General features: G+C 38.2%; 1 protein-coding gene and 1 long non-coding RNA gene across 11 annotated transcripts in view; one reads left to right on the top strand and one right to left on the bottom strand.

Moving 5' to 3' along the window:
* The window catches only part of vav2 (vav 2 guanine nucleotide exchange factor), a 238,597-nt gene that overhangs the window by 116,334 nt on the left and 103,458 nt on the right, over positions 1 to 18,805 (top strand). The window lies entirely within an intron of this gene.
* LOC141379846 (uncharacterized) lies at positions 5,868 to 10,895 on the bottom strand. Its single transcript, XR_012396709.1, has 2 exons — positions 8,237 to 10,895; positions 5,868 to 8,169 (listed from the first exon to the last, which is right to left on the bottom strand). It is a non-coding gene; the product is annotated as an uncharacterized lncRNA (long non-coding RNA).

Below are 18,805 nucleotides of genomic sequence, written 5' to 3'. Positions count from 1 at the left end.
AATTACCCCTATACTTAAAAAAAAAAAATGTTCAGATGGGGAGCTTGTGGCTGGGATGCTCAAGAAAAGAAACCAAAAAGCCAAATCGACATCCTTACATCCCTTTTTATTTATAATCTTCTCGCTGCTGCTATAAGGCACTGATTTTTACATGTGTTGTTATTCTGCCATGAAGTGAGAAGCGCAAGTGTGTGGTTTCCTTATAGGCTTTGCACTTACGCTTCCCTGGCGTCTCTCAGAACTAGGTGACCATCAACCATTTTCTTAGAAGATGACAAACAGACAAATCATTGCTGTAGCTCCGATGCAAGTTTATGAAGTAAAGGCATTACTGTGTTTGGGTGTGCTGTGTTTGAAGTAATTAGTTTGCCTTTATTTCTAAAATGTGTATTTTTTATACAAAGCGTGAAGCAGACATACTTACATGAATCGCGGTGCACTCGCAGCATTCGGAATAGTTCTGATTGTTTTGAACTGAGTGGACCTGGAAATTGCGCATTCGTCACATGGAAATGACAAACTTGCACCCTAAGCTTATTAACATTCCTTCTAAGACACGCCCTCAGCAGCCACATTTTATTAAAACTATAGCCTTCATACTGAAACATTATACTCAACTTCTTTTTATCGTTAATGACAATGGTGTTTGGTCAATTAATACTGATACCGATTTTATCGCCCAGCCTTATTTAAAGGTTGATGTTAATCTACATCCCTAACCCTACTCAATACCTAAACCTAACTACTACCTTGCAATTAACTATTTAGCTGAAAGTCATTGTTGAGGGTTTGTTAAAATTAATAATTTTACCTTAAAAAAGTGTGACCAAAGTTTTGTTTGATTATCTTTGTACTCTTTGTAGATGCAATAATTGTGTATTTTTGCATTCCAGAGTGTGAATATTGTCCTTCAGCCAGCAGCTAGCTCTCTGCAACTTTTACATGGTCACACACTGAAGCTAAGCAGAGCTGTGCCTGGTCAGTACCTGGATGGGAGACCACATGGGAAAGCTAGGTTGCTGCTGGAAGTGGTGTTAGTGAGACCAGTTGGAGACTGTGGTCAGTGTGGGTCCTAACGCCCCAGTATGCTATATATTGTAATAGTAATACTATATTGATGGGGACTCTATACTGCTCAGTGAGCGAACAATATTATGAGAGATCCTGTTAAAAATCTCCCAGGGTGTCTTTCGAAAAAGAGTAAACTGGCCAAATTTGCCCACTGGCCATCCCCATATCACTATTGGCTTTATCACAGTGTCTTCACTCTACCAAACAGCTGGTCTGCGATCTGGCGCAATATGTCTGTGGTCACGTCATCGAGGTGGATGCTGCACACTGGTGGTGAATAAGGAGGTTCCCCCCAAAAATGTGTTAAGTCCTTTGAGTGTCCAGAAAGCGCTATAGAAATGTAAGGAATTAATTAATTATTGAAGCGTCTAAGCAATAGCATGTGGAGAATTTTTGTTCCGTTTGTTCTGCTTTTAAATTTCCTTTTCAAAACATATATGCTAAGCAAAAAAGAGCTTGAAGGGTGTTGGCTACTAAATATAACAAACGCTGTGATATTAACTTTTTGTAGAAATAATAAGCCTGTCATACCATAAAAGCAAATTTGGCCATAAAAGCAAATTATATTAGGAGAAAGTATTTATCATTTATAATGCATCTAAAAATAAGTAAGGAAAACTAGCATGTTTAATACAGATTGTTGTATTTGATTGCATTATCTTATAAAACAAGTTCTTTTAACGATTGCATAATAGCTTAGAATCTTAGAATTATTATGCAATGCCTTTGATGTGTCAGCTTTACTGAACCCAAAAGGCTGATCTTCTGAACAGTGTCACAGCTGCGTGGGTTTGAGAGCTGGAGCAGCAACCTTGCTAATGAAGTTTGTTGCGTTAATGTAATTAATTAGAGTAGTTACCTGCCAGACAAAAGCTCGCCTAATGGATCGAAAATTTAAATGCTATATCCTCAGCCCTTGTAGGGACGCACTAAATCAATCTTCACTTGTGTGCATATAAATACACAGCTTCAAGCTTTAAACCTAGCCTGCATGCTTTTAACTACAGTTGCTCGTTTTAATGGCTTTAACATTAATAAATAAATTAAAGGGATGTTTCAACAGTCATCTGATGTTTAATAGCCTCAGTGCATCTAGAGTGTTTGATCAAATTTGCTGTAAACATATGCTGTGTGTGTGGTGACAGATGGTTTTATAAAAGGCTTATTGAAATAGTCTCTGACCAGCACTGTGCAGTCCATCCAGACTGCAGACGAGCTTCTGTCACACCTAGACTTCCCATAATTCCTCTCTCTGCCCTCGAGTGTAAAAAAAGAAGCATCTTTATCTTCCCCCTTGGCCTACGCGCACTGTATTTCTTCACTAAATTACTTTTTCCTGTGTCTGTGATGGAAGAGTAAAAAAAAAATGATCGCGACGAGTGAAATGTAGAAATGATAGGTCCACTGGAAGTCTTTTCTCAAGAGAGACTTCAGAGCAAAAGAGGCGGCCATATAGAAAGTCTGAGCGTTATGAGATTGATTGGACTGGATAAGGATTTTATTTCTCGTAGGCTGTAATTCAGTCATTCATTTCGAAACCTGACCTTTTTCTCTCCAAGCAGTATTTAGATGGATCCTGGTTTCATTCACACTAGCACGAAGCAAATGTCACTGACTCGCAGTGGCTAGAAACACAGACTGATTTAATTCTACTTGGTTTTGTTTATTTTAGAAATAGATGAGTTTCCCTCATGCAGCTCTTCTGTGAGAAACTGTAAGAATGCAAATTTGTGCGGGCTCTTTTTGATTCATTGCACAGTTTATTTGGGGAAAACATTCAAATTGAAAATGTGCTGGAGTTTATGCCGGATTAAATCCAATTATAGATGCTTGTTTGTGTTTTGTCTGGTTGATGATTTTATCAGTGGAATAATGCTTTGAAGAGAGAAAAGACAGACACATAGAGGTTTAAACTTAACAGAAATTGGAATATATACACTCACCGGCCACTTTATTAGGTACACTACTTGTTAACACAAATTTCTAATCAGCGTGGCAGCAACTCAATGCATTTAGGCATATAGACATGGTCAAGACAATCTGCTACAGTTTAAAGCGAGCATCAGAAGGGGTAAAAAAGTGTCGGCGCCATTGGTGTAGTGGGAGACAGTGGTAGTACTAGTAGTAGAGACACTCTGGTACTCAAGTCGACTCGAGTTCGACTTCCTCCTCTACGCAGATTTAAGTCACTTGGAACATGGCATGGTTTTAGGTGCCAGACAGGCTGCTCTGAGTATTTCAGAAACTGCTAATCTACTGGGATTTTCACACACAACCATTTCTAAAAGAACGGTCAGAAAAAGAGAAAATGAGTGGCAGTTCTGTGGGTGCAAATGCCTTGTTGATGCCAGAGGTCTGAGCAGAATGGCCAGACTGGTTCCAGCTGATTAAAAGGCAACAGTAACTCTGAATGCACAACACATCCAACTTTGAGGCAGATGGGCTACAGCAGCAGAAGACCACAATGAGTGCCACTCCTGTCAGCAAGAACAGGAAACTGAGGCTACAATTCACACAGGCTCACCAAAATTGGACAGTAGAAGATTGAAAAAAAATTGCCTTGTCTGATGAGTCTGGATTTCTGCAGCAACATTCTGATGGTAGGGTCATCATTTGGCATCAACAACATGAAAGCATGGATCTATCCTGTCAAGGATATGGTCCTAACCTATCAAAGGTTCAAGCTGGTGGTGGTGGTGTAAAGTGTGGGGGGAAATTTTCTTGGCACACTTTGGGCTCATTAGTACCAATTGAGCATTGTGTCAACGCCACAGCCTACCTGAGTATTGTTGCTGACCATGTCCATCACTTTATGACTACAGTGTACCATCTTCTGATGGCTACTTTCAGCAGGATAACACTATGTCATAAAGCTCAAATCATCTCAGGCTGGTTTCTTGAACATGACAATGAGTCCACTGTGCTCAAATGGCCTCCACAGTCACCAAATCTCAATCCAATAGAGCACCTTTGGGAGATTCACATCATGGATGTGCAGCAGACAAACCTGCAGCAACTGTGTAATGCTATCATGTCAATATGGACCAAAAACTCTTGAGGAATTTTCCAGCATCTTGTTGAATCTATGCCACGAAGGATAAAGCCAGTTCTGTAGGCAAAAGAGGGTCTAACCTGGTCCTAGTAATAAAGTACTGTACCTCATATAGTGGCCGGTGAGTGTATAAACATGGTTGTTGTGTCTGCAGTTTCCTGATGTGGACAAACTGATCAAGCAGAAAGCTTTTGGGATGCCAAAGGGGGGTGATGCTCCAGTTTGAAGAATACCTCATCTTGCATTATTTTTTTAGGTTTATCTGCTGGGAAAAACAACACTTTGTATGCACTCACACACAGAAACCAACACGCTTTGGTCCCCTGAGGTGAAAGTGAGACGTAACAGCTGTCTTCCCAAGTTGTCTTGAGCTTTGCTGTTGTCTGAGCCGGTTAGGGGGTGATTACGGCCTCCCACATTCAGCTGGAATGTGGCAGAAGAGAAGCTGGGTATCAAATAAATGCCAGCCAATAGATCTCGACAAGCTCACCTCTGCCATGGGGACCAAAGCAGAATCACCATCAGGGTCATCAGAGTATCGGTTGGAAACTTTTGGTATACTGAATGGCTTAGGTTATTAATTCAAAATTTTATTAGAAATTAATTTCTTTGACAATCTGAACAAATTGCTTACTTAAATTCTTGAATTCTAGCATCATTAGATTTTCGTTAAATAGATTAGATTTGTTCATGAACTGAAAAACTAAATGCTTTCATCAAAAAAGGATTTTGTTTAGTCCTGCTGTGAGTTTACCTTGTGACCTGTGTAACTCATTTCCTATCCCAGAATCCCTCGACAGTGCACGTGCAGGGCAAGTGAGCACATCCAGCAGGGTTCCCGACTTCCCTTCTCCTTGTGCCACGAAGCAAGTGTGTTCAAGCAGAGCTCAGGGCCAGCTTAGATTAACAGCTCCAAGTCAGCCCTAGGCCATTTCAGCCACAGTTAGCGGGCCTAATTGCTTTTTGACCCACGAAGAGAGATGATGCGCATTTCGCATTCCCCCAAGTATAGCATATTTCATCCACACAGAAATGCCCCCACATTCAGATTTATGCGAGTTATGAATGCTGAACATGGAGAGGAAACATTAGCATATTGTAAAGTGCTCCCTATTTTATTTGAGGCTTTTTTCTGTGATGTTGAAAATGTCATCCAGTGCTCTCGCTTTGACGGGTTTGAAAAAATAAAAAAAAATAAGTAAATGTTCTTTTTTTTGGTATATGACAGCACCGTGAACTCCCAAGCTTCTGAAAGATTTAAAACCTCAGCCACTGGTTCCGCCTGGAGATTATAGAAGCCTGCTTTCAGCTATGAAGGGTTTGTGATCAGTAATAATGTTCCTTTTCTTAAAAAAATGAATGTTTTATTCAGCAAGGATGAACAGTAAAGACTTGACTAATACAGAACAGTCCTGTTTCAAAAAATGCTATTCTTTTTAACTTGATATCAAGGCTATGCAATACATCAAAATGACCGCACATGTGCATTTAAAAATATGCATATTTTAATGATTATTAATTAATTATGAATATACCGATTTAATGATGCATCTGTGACACAGTGGGCTAAAACACTTCTTTCAGAAACATAAAATAGTAATGTATTTGTTTTCTCTTGTAATTATGGCGTTCTGTATGTCAAGTCTATAATGTACTGTATGTCAGTGAAAACTTTTAATGTCATAATGCAACATATTTTATTGCCTCACAGATTTTTATGACAATTTATCTGTTATAGTGCTCAGCATATATAAGTTCACCCCTCACAAATCTGTCTTTTTAAAACCATATTTTTAATAGAAAGCTATTTATACATTAAATTAGTCAGTGCTGAAGCCAAATCTAGAGCTTTTTGAACAAACTAACTTATGATAACGGTCCCAATACTAGAACACCCAAATTTCTGCAGGGAAACGCATATGCAAAAAATATAAGAAACAATCTACAAGCATAGATAAATTCAATTAAAAAAAACCAATTAAATAAACAGCGTTTTATTGTTTTTAGAGAAATCAGGTATATAGTTGTTCAGGTATATACATCTGTAAAAAAAATCCTTGTTGCCTTAATTTTTTAAGCTGAATTAAAGTAACTTTATGAGTCCATTGATTTTATATTATGCTGAACTGACTTAAAACAGCTTGCGAAACTTTATTTTATGAATTAGAAATTGATTAACTTAGTTTAATAACTTACAATGAACTAAAGACATAATGTCAGCACTAACTGATCATATAATTTTTTACATTGAATAACCAAATGCAAAACAATACATCATAGTCTGTTTTGTAAACAATTCAATAAATGTAAACATTGTAATTCAACAAAGTTACAAACAGTACAATTTTTAATGCCCAAATTCTTTTAAAAGCCTCACACAGTATCAGACCTCAAGAACAATTGCAAAATGGTCAATTATAACCCAGAATGCATATAGTTGCGATGTGATTATTGTGAATGATCTCATTGCGATATCAATGCTGAAGCCATATATTGTGCAGAGATTGTTTGAAGGTATATTTCCAAATGTTATTTGTGGCAATATTTTATGCAGCAGATAAATCTGACGGCTTCTCGGCTTAAGGTGGCTTTTTTGTCAATCCCCAGTTCCATTGCCCCTGTGTGTTTGGAGAAAAATGAAACGTGTCAATCTGCCAATCGGAGGTCAGATCTATTTCTCTTCATCAGCACACTCACCCTCCTCTACTCGAGATTTTTGATCACCTTGATTTGTTCAAACAGCATAATAATCTTTGTGTTTACCGTCTCCCCCTCCACTATCTCTTACAGCACAGTTCATTCATATTTAATGGAGCCCCACTGCGGTGGTGGCCACAAACACTTCCTGCTGCAGCATCACAGGCCAGAATGTGAGCAAGAGCTTTAACATGGGCCTCTCTCGAGCTTACTTGCAGAAAGCGTTCCCCTCCAAGGGCCGCAGAACCACGATAAGTGTGGGGACTGTCAAACCAAAGAGGCTCACTTCTGTGAACTAGGCGGAGGGGTTTGGAAAGAAACTGGACACACACTCCTCTGTCATCTGTTCCAGAGGGCTGCTCTGCCACTGCTGCCCACTCACTGTAGACAAAGCTGCTTCTGTGTTTGATTGAAAATGAAAGAGAGAAGGAGGGAGAGCGTTACAGCTCTATTAAAGACTCAGAACATCTGAGTCACTCAGTTTAGCACAACACAAGCCGACTTTATGGTTCCATCCTTTACAATTCGTCTGATTCACATGAACATGCACACATGTATGGAAAAATTCGCTTCTTTTTCTTTACTACTTCATGCTTTTGTTCACTTCTTAGCTGGAGAACAGGCCGGCTGTAGAGTTGGTGCTCTGAGCTAAGCTAAACTGGAAACTCCAGTCTCACTTTCTCAAGCAAAGCACTTTTTATTGGTGCGCAACCGACTGCTGGAACTTCCAATTACACTCAGACACTTCATTCTGAAGCCCAAATCCTGGCTCTTATTTTATTACTACACTGGGACACATAACAGGTTTTTTTTCAGCAAGCATGATGTAGATCATTAGAAAATGGTCTAAGAGCCAGTTTCTGTGCCTGACGTTTAGATTCTCCTGTTGCTAACCTTCGACCAACACCCATTCCACAATGCACTGGCCCCTTACGGCTGCCCCTGTGGTTCCCATTTTTACGAAGGGGACTAGAGGGTGTGCTCCAAGTATAGGGGATCACACTCCTCAGCCTCCCTGCATGGGAAAGTCTATGCCAGGGTATTGGAGGGGAGGATCCGGCCGATGGTTGAACCTAGGATTCAGGAGGAACAATGCAGTTTTTGTCTTGGCCGTGGTACACTGGACCAGCTCTAAACCCTCACCAGAGTGCTCAAGGTTCATGGGAGTATCTTGGGGTTTTGTTCACGAGTGAGAAAAGGATGGAACGTGAGATTGATAGGCAGATTGGTGCAGCGGCAGCAGTAATGCAGTCAATGTATCAGTCATTTGTGGTAAAGAAGGGAGCTAAGCCAAAACGCAGAGCTCTCGATTTACCGGTCAATCTACGTTCAATCTACGGTCATGAGCTCTGGGTCTTGACCAAAAGGACAAGATCTCTACAAGCGGTACAAGCGGTCGAAATGTGTTTCCTTCACAGGGTGGCAGGGTGCACTCTTATAGATAGGGTGAGGAGTTCTGTCACCCGGGGGGACCTCGGAGTAGTGCCACTGCTCCTCCACATTGAGAGAAGTCAGCTGAGGTGGCTCGGGCCTCTGCTTTGGATGCCTCCTGGACGCCTACCTAGGGAGGTATTCCAGGCATGTATTACCGGGAGGAGGCCTCTGGAAGAACCAACACACGCTGGAGAGACTATGTCTCTCGGCTGGCCTGGAAATGCCTCGGGATGCCCCCAAATGAGCTGGAGGAAGTGTCTGGGGAGAGGGAAGTCTGGGGTTCTCTCCTAAGCTGCCCTTGCGCCTCGGCCCTGGAAAAAATGTTCTGTTTTAAGTCTTAAAACCAGTGGTCTATGGTAACAAGTTACAAATATTCAAATTACTGTAATTTAGTAATTTTTCTTTGTAATTGTAATTTGCTAAGTAATTTATAAAATGTGTACTTTCCCTTGAGTGCATTTTTAGTGCAACTGGCCTTATTGTTTAGTGCGGAAGTGTGTTCGTTTTTGCGATTGTTTTAGAATCTCTGATTCAGTCGCCTATGGGAGAAATGACTAGGAATAATAAACGTCAGAAAACGGTCAAACTACTTGCTCAACAAACAAGTGTTCATGACTATACAGGCAATAAGAAAACATCAGTTTGCAACATCAAGCAGCGTAACAAGTTCTTTTTAATGTCTAAAAATCATTTGAAGTGAATGGGACGCAAGTCTAGAGGAAAAAGATTCAAATGGCTGCACGCGAAAAATAAGGTCAATATCAATAATTTCACTTCACTATTTTCCTTCAACCTGCAGTCACTACTTTATTGTTTTTTTTTTTCTCAATGGGGATTGACTTAAGTACAAAAATCAGTCATGTAACTCCTGTCCAATCAAATGACACAGTAGAAACTAAATCACATCATACTGAATTACCTGCAGACATGGACACTTCATACATATATTAGAAGCATTAAATCTGTCCAAAAAGATGTACAAAATATTTACATGCCATGATCGAGACAGTTTAGACTGCATGCCACTGATGAGATGACGCACGTCTAATGTATGATGACTGAAATTGCCTTAAACAATAACTAAAAGCACTACAGAATATTACGTTTACACACGCATGCACACAAATTGCATCTGAAAGCATCTGCCATCCACAGCGTAATACTCACTACTCTTGAGAACTTAAAAAAAAAACTTTTTACTCATACTTGGAATAATTACTACAACAGATACTTTTATTCTACTTGCAATACATTTTTGGGAAATAAATAGTACTGATTTTTTTCAGTACTTTTTCCACCACTGCTCATAACATCTTACATCCTAAATATGTTAAATTTATACATAAATGAAAATACAGGCATGAACACATTTATTTATTTAATTTTTAAACTATATTTGCTGCAGATTTAGATATTGCTGATTGGTGCAGATTGTCTGGTATTTAATTTACAACAATTTTGTAATTGCCTTTTAACAATTTGTTAGCTGATATAAACAGCTAACTGTCACTCACTTTAAAATATTAAACAGTAAGAGAATCCAAAAGCATTCACTGCTTAATGAAGTCATGTGGTATGTGATAGTTGAGAATTACACTCAAACAATGTGCAATTTATTGTGACAGTGATTTCAGAAATGATGATTTTATGCAATAATGCAACAATTAAGAAGTTAGTAATAGAAAGTATAATTGTAATTAATAATGAGTTATGTTTTATGAACAGTACTGTTTTTTTCTATTTCCCCAACAAAATAGTTCCATACAAAGCAGAACATTTGCATGTCTCAGAGTAACACAGTTTTTTTTTTTCACCTTGCCCTATAGCCTACTGAATTAATTAATTTTTAATTCATCATCTGAGTCAATGATTGATTGTTGCATTCATAAAGACAGACACTTGCTTTATTTCTAAATAAATGAACATCTTAATAAATAGTTTGGGCAAATGGTTTGAAAGAATGATTATGTGAATTACTCATTAAGCCGTACACTTTTATAGTATCCTATTATCGTACCAACACACAAACAAACAATTATTGTCAAAAAATCACAACCAATTTAATTGAAATGAATGTATCAATATCACACACACCCAGCAGTCCTGTTTTATGGCCACTGATATTTACCATTACTTGCCATTACTTTTTCCTCTGAATAAAGATGGATCTTTGTTGGAAATGTGTCAGACAACCTCAGATTCACCTCAGAGTAATTGCATTCAGCCAGTTTCAGAACTACGTAAACTCCAGTGACCTTTTTAAGCAGATAATCACAGTTTATACATTTCATAAAAGTTATAGAGTGTTCTAACGCTATTGTTTGAGTCCATCATTTCAGAGCTGTAATGCTTCCAGTTCCAATAAATTTCTTTGAGCGGTTGAAAGAGAGAAAGGGAGGGGGGAGGGGGGAGGGGGGAGGGGGGGGGGGGGGGGATGGCCTTATAAATGAATAAACCGTCTGCAACAGATTAATGTAGTAATAAAATATGGGGTGTCTCATCTTTGCAGAGAAATCCGTACATTAGTTTCAGTGCCATTGGTGTGCTCTCTCTGTGAGATTAAACTTTTTCTCCTCTGTAATCCTCTGCAGATGGAGATGAGATCTGTTTGACCTGGTCACTGTCAACAGTCTTGTCTGGTAAAGAGTAAATATATAAATACATATAAAAAAATTAAATAAATAAATAAAGATATAAATAAATATAAATAAGTAAACATAAATAGATAAATAAATATTAACATATATACATATAATAAATGAATAAATAAATATAAAGATTAAATAGATAAATAAATATAAATAGATAGAAATAAATAAACAAAAAAATAAATAATCAAATAAATAAATAAAAAATACAAAAATAAATAAAGGTAAATAAATAAATAAGGTGAATAAATAAATAATAGAAATGACCAGCGGAGGTTTGCATCTCTGACATTCCAGAGCAAAAGGTGAGTAACAGGAAGTTCAACATTAAACAGGCTGGCAGGCGCTAAAAGATCGACACTGGGAAAGAAATGTCAGTATGAATAAAATAAAGAGACATAAAAGTAAAAGGCCAGAGGGTGAGGCTGAGCACTGAAGGGAGGCAGACAGTAACAGCAAATAATGGAGTGTGTCAATTTTTTTTTTCTTTTTGGGGACTCTAGGCTATTTTTTATAGACTATGCCGAAAGTCCTTCTCTGTCGTCATGGCTACAAAACAGTGGACAAATAGCGTTCCAGCAATTGCCACTGGAGTTTGCATTCATGTAATATCATGTAAAGCAGCCATCAAATATCTTGCCTTCGGCGATTATTCAGTAATGCAGTGAGCTTAATGTAATAGTTATATGGTTGTTTTGGCAATAGACTTAGTCTATAGAGCTAGAAGTACTATGCATACAAATTATATTCAAATGCAAAATTGTGTTGATCTCCACCTTCTTAGAGTGGTTTTCCACTACCACCTCACATTCGCACAAACTGTTTCTTCTATCACATATAATAATGTTCTGTAGGCTTTTTCACAGCATTTTTAATACTACAGATTTTATAACTGATCTCACTGACTGACGTAGTCCAAGTCAAACCACTGTTATTAGTTTATATGTGTAATTTGGTGTTTTTCTTCAAATTGTCATTTCTGTTTAATTTTTGATAGCTTTTATTTTCATAGCTTATTGACTGTGTTTTGTAGTTAAATGTCTGGGTAAATTCTAAAATCATTACTTTTTAGTTGCATTTTCATGTAGTAAAGACAAAAAACCACTGTTCACACAGGCAAGGACGTTCTGGATTTTTTTCTAGAAAAGACCATTCACACATCCATTATAAAATACCGGTAAATTCTGACATCATTAACCAGAAATGACCTATAAACGGCTTCGCTTGTATTGTACACATACTGTAGAAGGGGTCGGGCTTTTGTTGATGGTTTCACTTTTATTTAAAGCTTTAGCAGACATGCAGCTGCTTTGCCTCAGAGACATCCAAAGGCAGAAGCGGGAACCACAGCTAAATGTTTACACACTTGACTACATTATACATTTTGTGGATGAATAAGTATCGTGAACAACTTCGGTGAAAACATATGGAGGAACACTTTCGCAAGTCGAGATGTACATTAAAAATGATGTACATGTACAATGTACACGTCAAGCAACTGAGCCAGAACTTGAATGTAAACAATAAGCGGTTTACCATAAGCATTTTATCGATATTTCTTTACACAGTTGGCATTAAGAAGGAACATAGAAACATTATCAGACTAACATCTAGCAGCTAAATGTGTCTGGAAATATGGTCAAAGGCTTTTATTTTTATTTTCGGATGTGAATGTTGTCTGAGTGATCTGATTGGTTGGAGTAGATGTCTTACATCAGCATGTTCTAGATGTGAACTCAGTCTTTCCGGCAATTTTCCTTCTGCTTTCACACAGTGCAGCATTCCGGCAAATTACCGGTAATGTTAAAACTTCTCTTTCCGCATAATTAACGGAACGAGTTTAACGGTATTTTCAGAAAGATCCTGTTCACACATGATCCCTTTCTGGAAAATTGCTGGTAATTTTTCGGAAAGGTCTACATGTGTGAAAAGTCCTATTATTTATTAATTTTTATATTCCAGATAATGAAAGTGTTATTAACTTTTTATTTGGGAATTTCTGGTTCAGATAATGTTAAAAGTATCTCCAGTATTAATCAACGGAGGACGATATCATGATATTCAGCTAGTTAAATGCACAGCCTTCTGTCTGAACAAGGTGTCTATCCACACACTCCTCAAATACCTTCTTCCCTCCAGCATGTTTGTCAAATCCCATTTACTCAAGTGGACTTTGTCTGATCTGGATGCACCGGCTCAATTTCCAGAGATGTATGAAAAACAAGCACCAACCAACTTTATTTTCTTTTCCTGCAAAAAGAGGAAATGGAGAAAGGGAGAGATGGGTAAAAAAAAAAAAGTAATTTAACCAGCATGTAGGTCAGCGATCTAGAAACTGTAATATTGCTTTTATGTTCAGTCCCATCTGTTGTATCTCCTATGGCAGTGCAGCCTTCCTCCCATTCTCTCCCTCGCTGCCTCTCCTCTCATTCTGTCTCTGTTTCCATTGTCTCTCGATTGCATTTAAGCTAATGTTCCATTATATGGATGAAACGCCAGGCCTGTTTTGGTGCAAATCTGTAAATTTGCATTGCATGTTAGCCTCAGCTCTTCATTCAAAAGGCAGTATGTAAGGGTTAAGTCTTCTCTGTCACATGCGACCTGAGCTGACATTCTGGATGTGCTTGTCCGAGTGTGTGTATATGTCACCAGGCTGAGATGGGATCTTTAGAGCGGAGAGAAGCAACGCCAGGGGCGCACAGAAGGTCAGTCCTCCCGCATAGCCGAATGCACCAGGCCTGGTGGAACAAAAGAGTGAAGAAATGCATTAACTTAATGGCCTTCTCTGCTTCACAGTGAGGCATTAAACAAATTACTCCATCTCACTAATGTAAAGTTGCAAACAACAGGTAGATGCTTTTGAAAAGGGCAAGTTTGGACATTTGCAGTCTAAAGGAAGCTCTAGATCTTTTGAAGCCATGCCCACTACCACATTACTTTCTAAACACTCCACAAACTCAATTACATTTACTCTGTTTCCATTCAATGATGTAATGTCTCGTTCGAAAAAAGTGATTGATCAACTAGTTAAGTGTTGTGACATGCTGCGTAGAATAAGAGATGTGCTCGGGCCGAGAGCTTTTATCCTGTCAGATGAGATGAGACTCAGATCCTCTTTATGAATCAGATATGTTTGGATTAGCGGGTGTCTAGAGATGCTGAGGTCAGCGAGGTGCTGACAGGGAGCAGCGACACAATTCCCATCTCAAACAAACCAGCTCTGTGGCATGTCAGGATGCATCTAAGACCCTGTGGTTTGTCCCGACGCTGTGGTGGTAGGACTTTTGGAAAGATTTAAGGGGTCTTAAATGTGATCATTTGCTTGAGAGGAAAAGCGCAGTTCTCGTTTGTGGCATCTGCCTATCCGCTCTTATTTTAGCAGTGGCTTTGGAGACAGTCCGCCCATGTTCCTGTGTTCCCAAGCGGTTTACGTCAAGGGAATGGTGGTTGTGGTTGAATAACACCACAAATGCTCCTTCAATCAGTGTGATTCTGGCCCAGAGCGTTCTTGCAAACAGGCGCAGCGTCACAGCTTGGCACGCGAAACTGCAGTGTGTAAATTTAAACGAGCTGGAACGGAGCCCACGCGTGGATCGGCCCTCGCTTCTGCATGTGGCATGCTTCCATTCTCACCCTCCACAGTCAGAAAGTTCACATCTTACTTTCTTCTGGCTTTTTGATTAGTTTGTTGTGCTCCAGAAACAGTTCGCTGAAGATCTTGTGACATTTTGTAAGATCAGAAAAGGAAGTTTTTGTCCTAGTGGACAGATGGTAAATAGCAGCTGTAAGCCAGTGATTCGCTCCTCAGATGCCCAGCTGATGAGCTGAACTTGACCCCTGCTTGAAATGCCAGCCACTGTGTGCCGTCCCAGCTTGGCATCGATTCAGGCCTCCCAGCTGAGATTGGCATGGCCTCTTTCTTTGTGGTGGTTGAACTGCATTTCCTCCGGGCTCACAGAGGTTTGCGTGTCTGGCTTCCTTTCCAGCAGATGAACAGCAGGCCATGCTGAACGTACTGAGAGTGCTGCATTCAGAGATTTGAATGTATCACATCAGGCATGCAACATGCCCACTGTCTGTTCTCTGAGCAATATGCACATCCACAATGCCTCTCAGGTTTTTAGGTTTTTAATTAAAAGCAGGACATTTAAGGATTTTTGTGGTTCATATTAGGGCTGCACGATATAGAAAAAATTGACATTGCAATATTTTTTTTTCTCTGTGATACAATATACTGTATATAACTATGAAATGCGATATATTTTCACCAGATGACTTAAATAACTCTTTTTGCAAAGACTTTAGATGGATTGGAATGATTTTATAGGCGAGTGAAAATATGAATATATTCGATGTAAATTATTTTATTCATATAATAAACAAAATACAGTCATAAAAAACACTATGGAGCAAATATTAAAGTGAAATATACTGATTTATGGTTTTCTGCGGAGTCTGAAGGTCTTTACACACTGAAGTCGGAAATGTTCGTATGCATTTTTTTCGTAATCATTTGCAAAAAATGTATTATGTAAACAAACATTGCACACTGAGTCTTATGTGTATTTATTAATCTATTACAAGAAAACCCAAAACATTTCAGAGTCAGTTTAAGCAGTAATACGTTCTCCTCTCTTTTCTAAAGTATTGGCTGCATATTGTGTTCAACCAATAGAGAGCAAGAAGAGCTCAGCTCATTATCAAAGAGCAGCGCTGTATTATCCCAAAGTTTATTTCAGGAAATTAGTGGAATTTTGATACTTTGCTTGTGATACTTCACACATTCACGTAAGTAAACAAATCCTAAACAGAGACTGGCATGTTATATGACATTATAATACATGCCAGCCACTATGAGGTATCAAAGCAACAGTCCGAAAGCGGACCATGCTCTCTATTATAATGTCTATGGGTAGTACGTCAAATGTATGGAGAGACATACACACACACACCAATCAGCAGCAGGGGAGAGGTACGCCAGTCACTGAATTCAGTGTATAGGGGTTCTCAGCTGCCCGCCACATTCTGTCTTTATTTTATGCACTGTGTTTGTCATCTGTAGCTGAAATGACGGCATCCTGTAATTAGCTTTTTCTTGTACGGTGGCTCTGAACTGTGGAAACATCTCTCATATCGCTTTTTCGCATGTGAAAAGCAGATAAAATTTAACCCAGTTCAAATTTTTTTTTCCCCCATTACGGATGAAAGTTTTAGAGGCAGTGTCAGTATGATTTATACAACCTGAATTTATTTTTTAACGTGACAAAATTACCTTAAAAATTAACCTTAACAGTATTGGGTTACAGAAATTGAATAATCAAATGTAAATTACCAATGCAAAGTCTTCATCATATAAACTGTTCAATAAAATGAATCTATATTAAACTTCTTTATGCTCTATTAAAATGCTTTAAACGCTCTTAAAATGTTTAAAGTCACAGGCCTTAAAAACACATGCAGGTAATTAACTTTTACTCTATTGTGATCAAATTCTGCAGAGTCCCCACAAATCGCATGTGTTTTGACCTGCTCATCTATAATCCTAACTCAATATTGCATATTTTGTGATGTGACTATTGCGGATGCTTATTGTGATATTAATTCTGAAACAAAAACTTGTGCAGCCCTAGTTCATATTGTATATTTTATTCAATATTTACTTGTGCATCCTTTGTTTTTATTTGTTTTAAACTGGTAATTTTTAAGATTTGATTTTAGTTTGAAACATATTATGTATTGGAATTTAAAACATCATATTTCTGTTGCAAAAGTTGATATTTATCAGTCATTACTCTAGTTATTTAATTGGCTCTTATTCTGGATTGGGCTCTTTTTTGGCTCTATCTGCAAAATCTAGTGAAAGTAATAATCTTCTTGCTCTTGGTCAGGATATTGATATTAATGCGTCAATGTTGTTTTTTATATGCAGGTTTTTGAGGGTGTTGAGAGCTAAAAGTTGTTGAAAGAAGGATGAAAGGAGTGGTAATTTAAACTGATATGACTTGCACTGAGCCTGTGGGCATCTTATGTGTATGTGTGTGTTTCTGTGGTGTGTCCCTCTTCTATGTTGCTGTTATTTCTGTTAGCATAGACTGATCGAGGTCAGCCTTGTCCTGGGAGGATGAAGACATCACACTGATATTAAAAGCGCCCGTCAAATTACATTGTATCATAGGGATCCAAACCTTACACTTCAGCAGTGAGAGGACAAAGGCCTGAGTCCTCATCATGACCACTGAGCTGGGGTTAGGAAACTTCACAGGAAATTGCCTTTTTGGGGATGGGCATGATTGTTTTTTGGAGGAAAGTATTTAATATAACATGCTCAGCATTTCTCTTTTGAAAAAGACATTGTTGCCTTAAAGCTGTGGCCATACCTTTGAGAAATTGTGTCGATGTCAGTGACAAGTTCAAGTTTAGGTCACATCATTTCCTGGTTCAGGTTGAATGTAGCTCCTCTTAATTTCCTGTTATATCATTATTATAAAGGTAGTAAGACATAAAAGTAAAGTCAGAAATAAAATGAATTATTTCCCTAATGCATGTTTTAACCATAGAACATGTTGCTGGATTAGTTGGCAGTTCATTCCGCTGTGGTGATCCCTAATTAATAAAGGGACTAAGCCAAAAAGAAAATCAATGAATGAATGATAATAATATTGTTTCATATTTTTTTTAACTTTTAAATTATTTGTACAATAAATTGAACTTTGTTGATGTGAGCCAGATTATGTGTTACTGCCCTGACTTATTCATATTGTAGCTGTGTTTCCTTCACTAAAAAACAGCTTCTACATTTCTTAAATTGTCTACATTGGTTATAAGTAGTGATGGGAAGTTCAGATCATTTTACTAACTCGAACCTTTGAGTTTTGTTTATCAAAATCAACTAGTCATTCCGTTCAATTTGCCAAAATAACTTTAAAATGTCACGTTGCATCCAGACACATCTACAACTAGCCCAAACGTTGCTCACTCTACAAACAAGTAATAACTAGAATGCTATAAGAAGGAGAAAATAATCCTTTATTGTTTGCCTGGTGTTTTATTTATCTCGCATGTCTTCCAATTTAAGTGGTTTGTTCATCTAACACTGACAGTCTAATATAAGATTAACCATTGCATACAGTCTGAGCCGAAAACACCCTTGATTAGTTTACGTTTTGAGTCTTCGAGTTTTTGAGCCATTCATTCATCACGTGAAAGCATGTAAAGAGAGATGATGACTCAAGAAATGAATTGAGCAAATCTTTTTCGTCTTTCATGTGATGAACAAACGACTCGCACCCGATAAAAGACTTGAAAAAGGAACTAATCTTCTACTCCACTTGCACAAATGTGTGCGAATGAACAAATCACTCCTTGAGAGGACTCATTGTTCTTGAGTCATACAAAAGATTCGTTCAAAATGAACGAATCATTTAAGAACGACCCATCACTAGTCATAAGGAGCATATCAATGAAAGTTTTGCTTTTTGTTGAACCATTGGCATAAGTACACAGTTTTTGTTGTCTTCATATCACAGCATAGTAGTTCTAGGAACTGCAATTGGGGATGAAATGGTATGCTAATTTGAGGAGTGCATGCTGTAGGAAACACCGGCACAGTGTTTTTAAGTTTTACAGGACCCATACAGAAAGCCAAAGTTAACAGCATTTACCTGTGTTCTCTCCTCAGCCTACTGTATATATGTAACACTGCAGGCTGTCATGGGTGATTTAGTCCTCATTTTCTCTTTTCAATCTTCTCCCAGCTACTGTCATTCTATCTACAAAATACACAATGAAAACATATCATCCTGAATCCTTCAGTTAATTATTTGGTGACCACTGGTTTATTCCACAAATGGTCCAGGGGGAAATTTAGTTCTCTGGGGACCTGCCTGATGGCTAGTGGCTTAGG

This window comes from Danio rerio, chromosome 21 (genome assembly GCF_049306965.1).
Source record: "Danio rerio strain Tuebingen ecotype United States chromosome 21, GRCz12tu, whole genome shotgun sequence".
Classification (NCBI taxonomy): Eukaryota; Metazoa; Chordata; class Actinopteri; order Cypriniformes; family Danionidae; genus Danio; species Danio rerio.
Note: the sequence above shows the minus strand (reverse complement) of the source record. Positions and strands in the feature narration are given on the sequence as shown.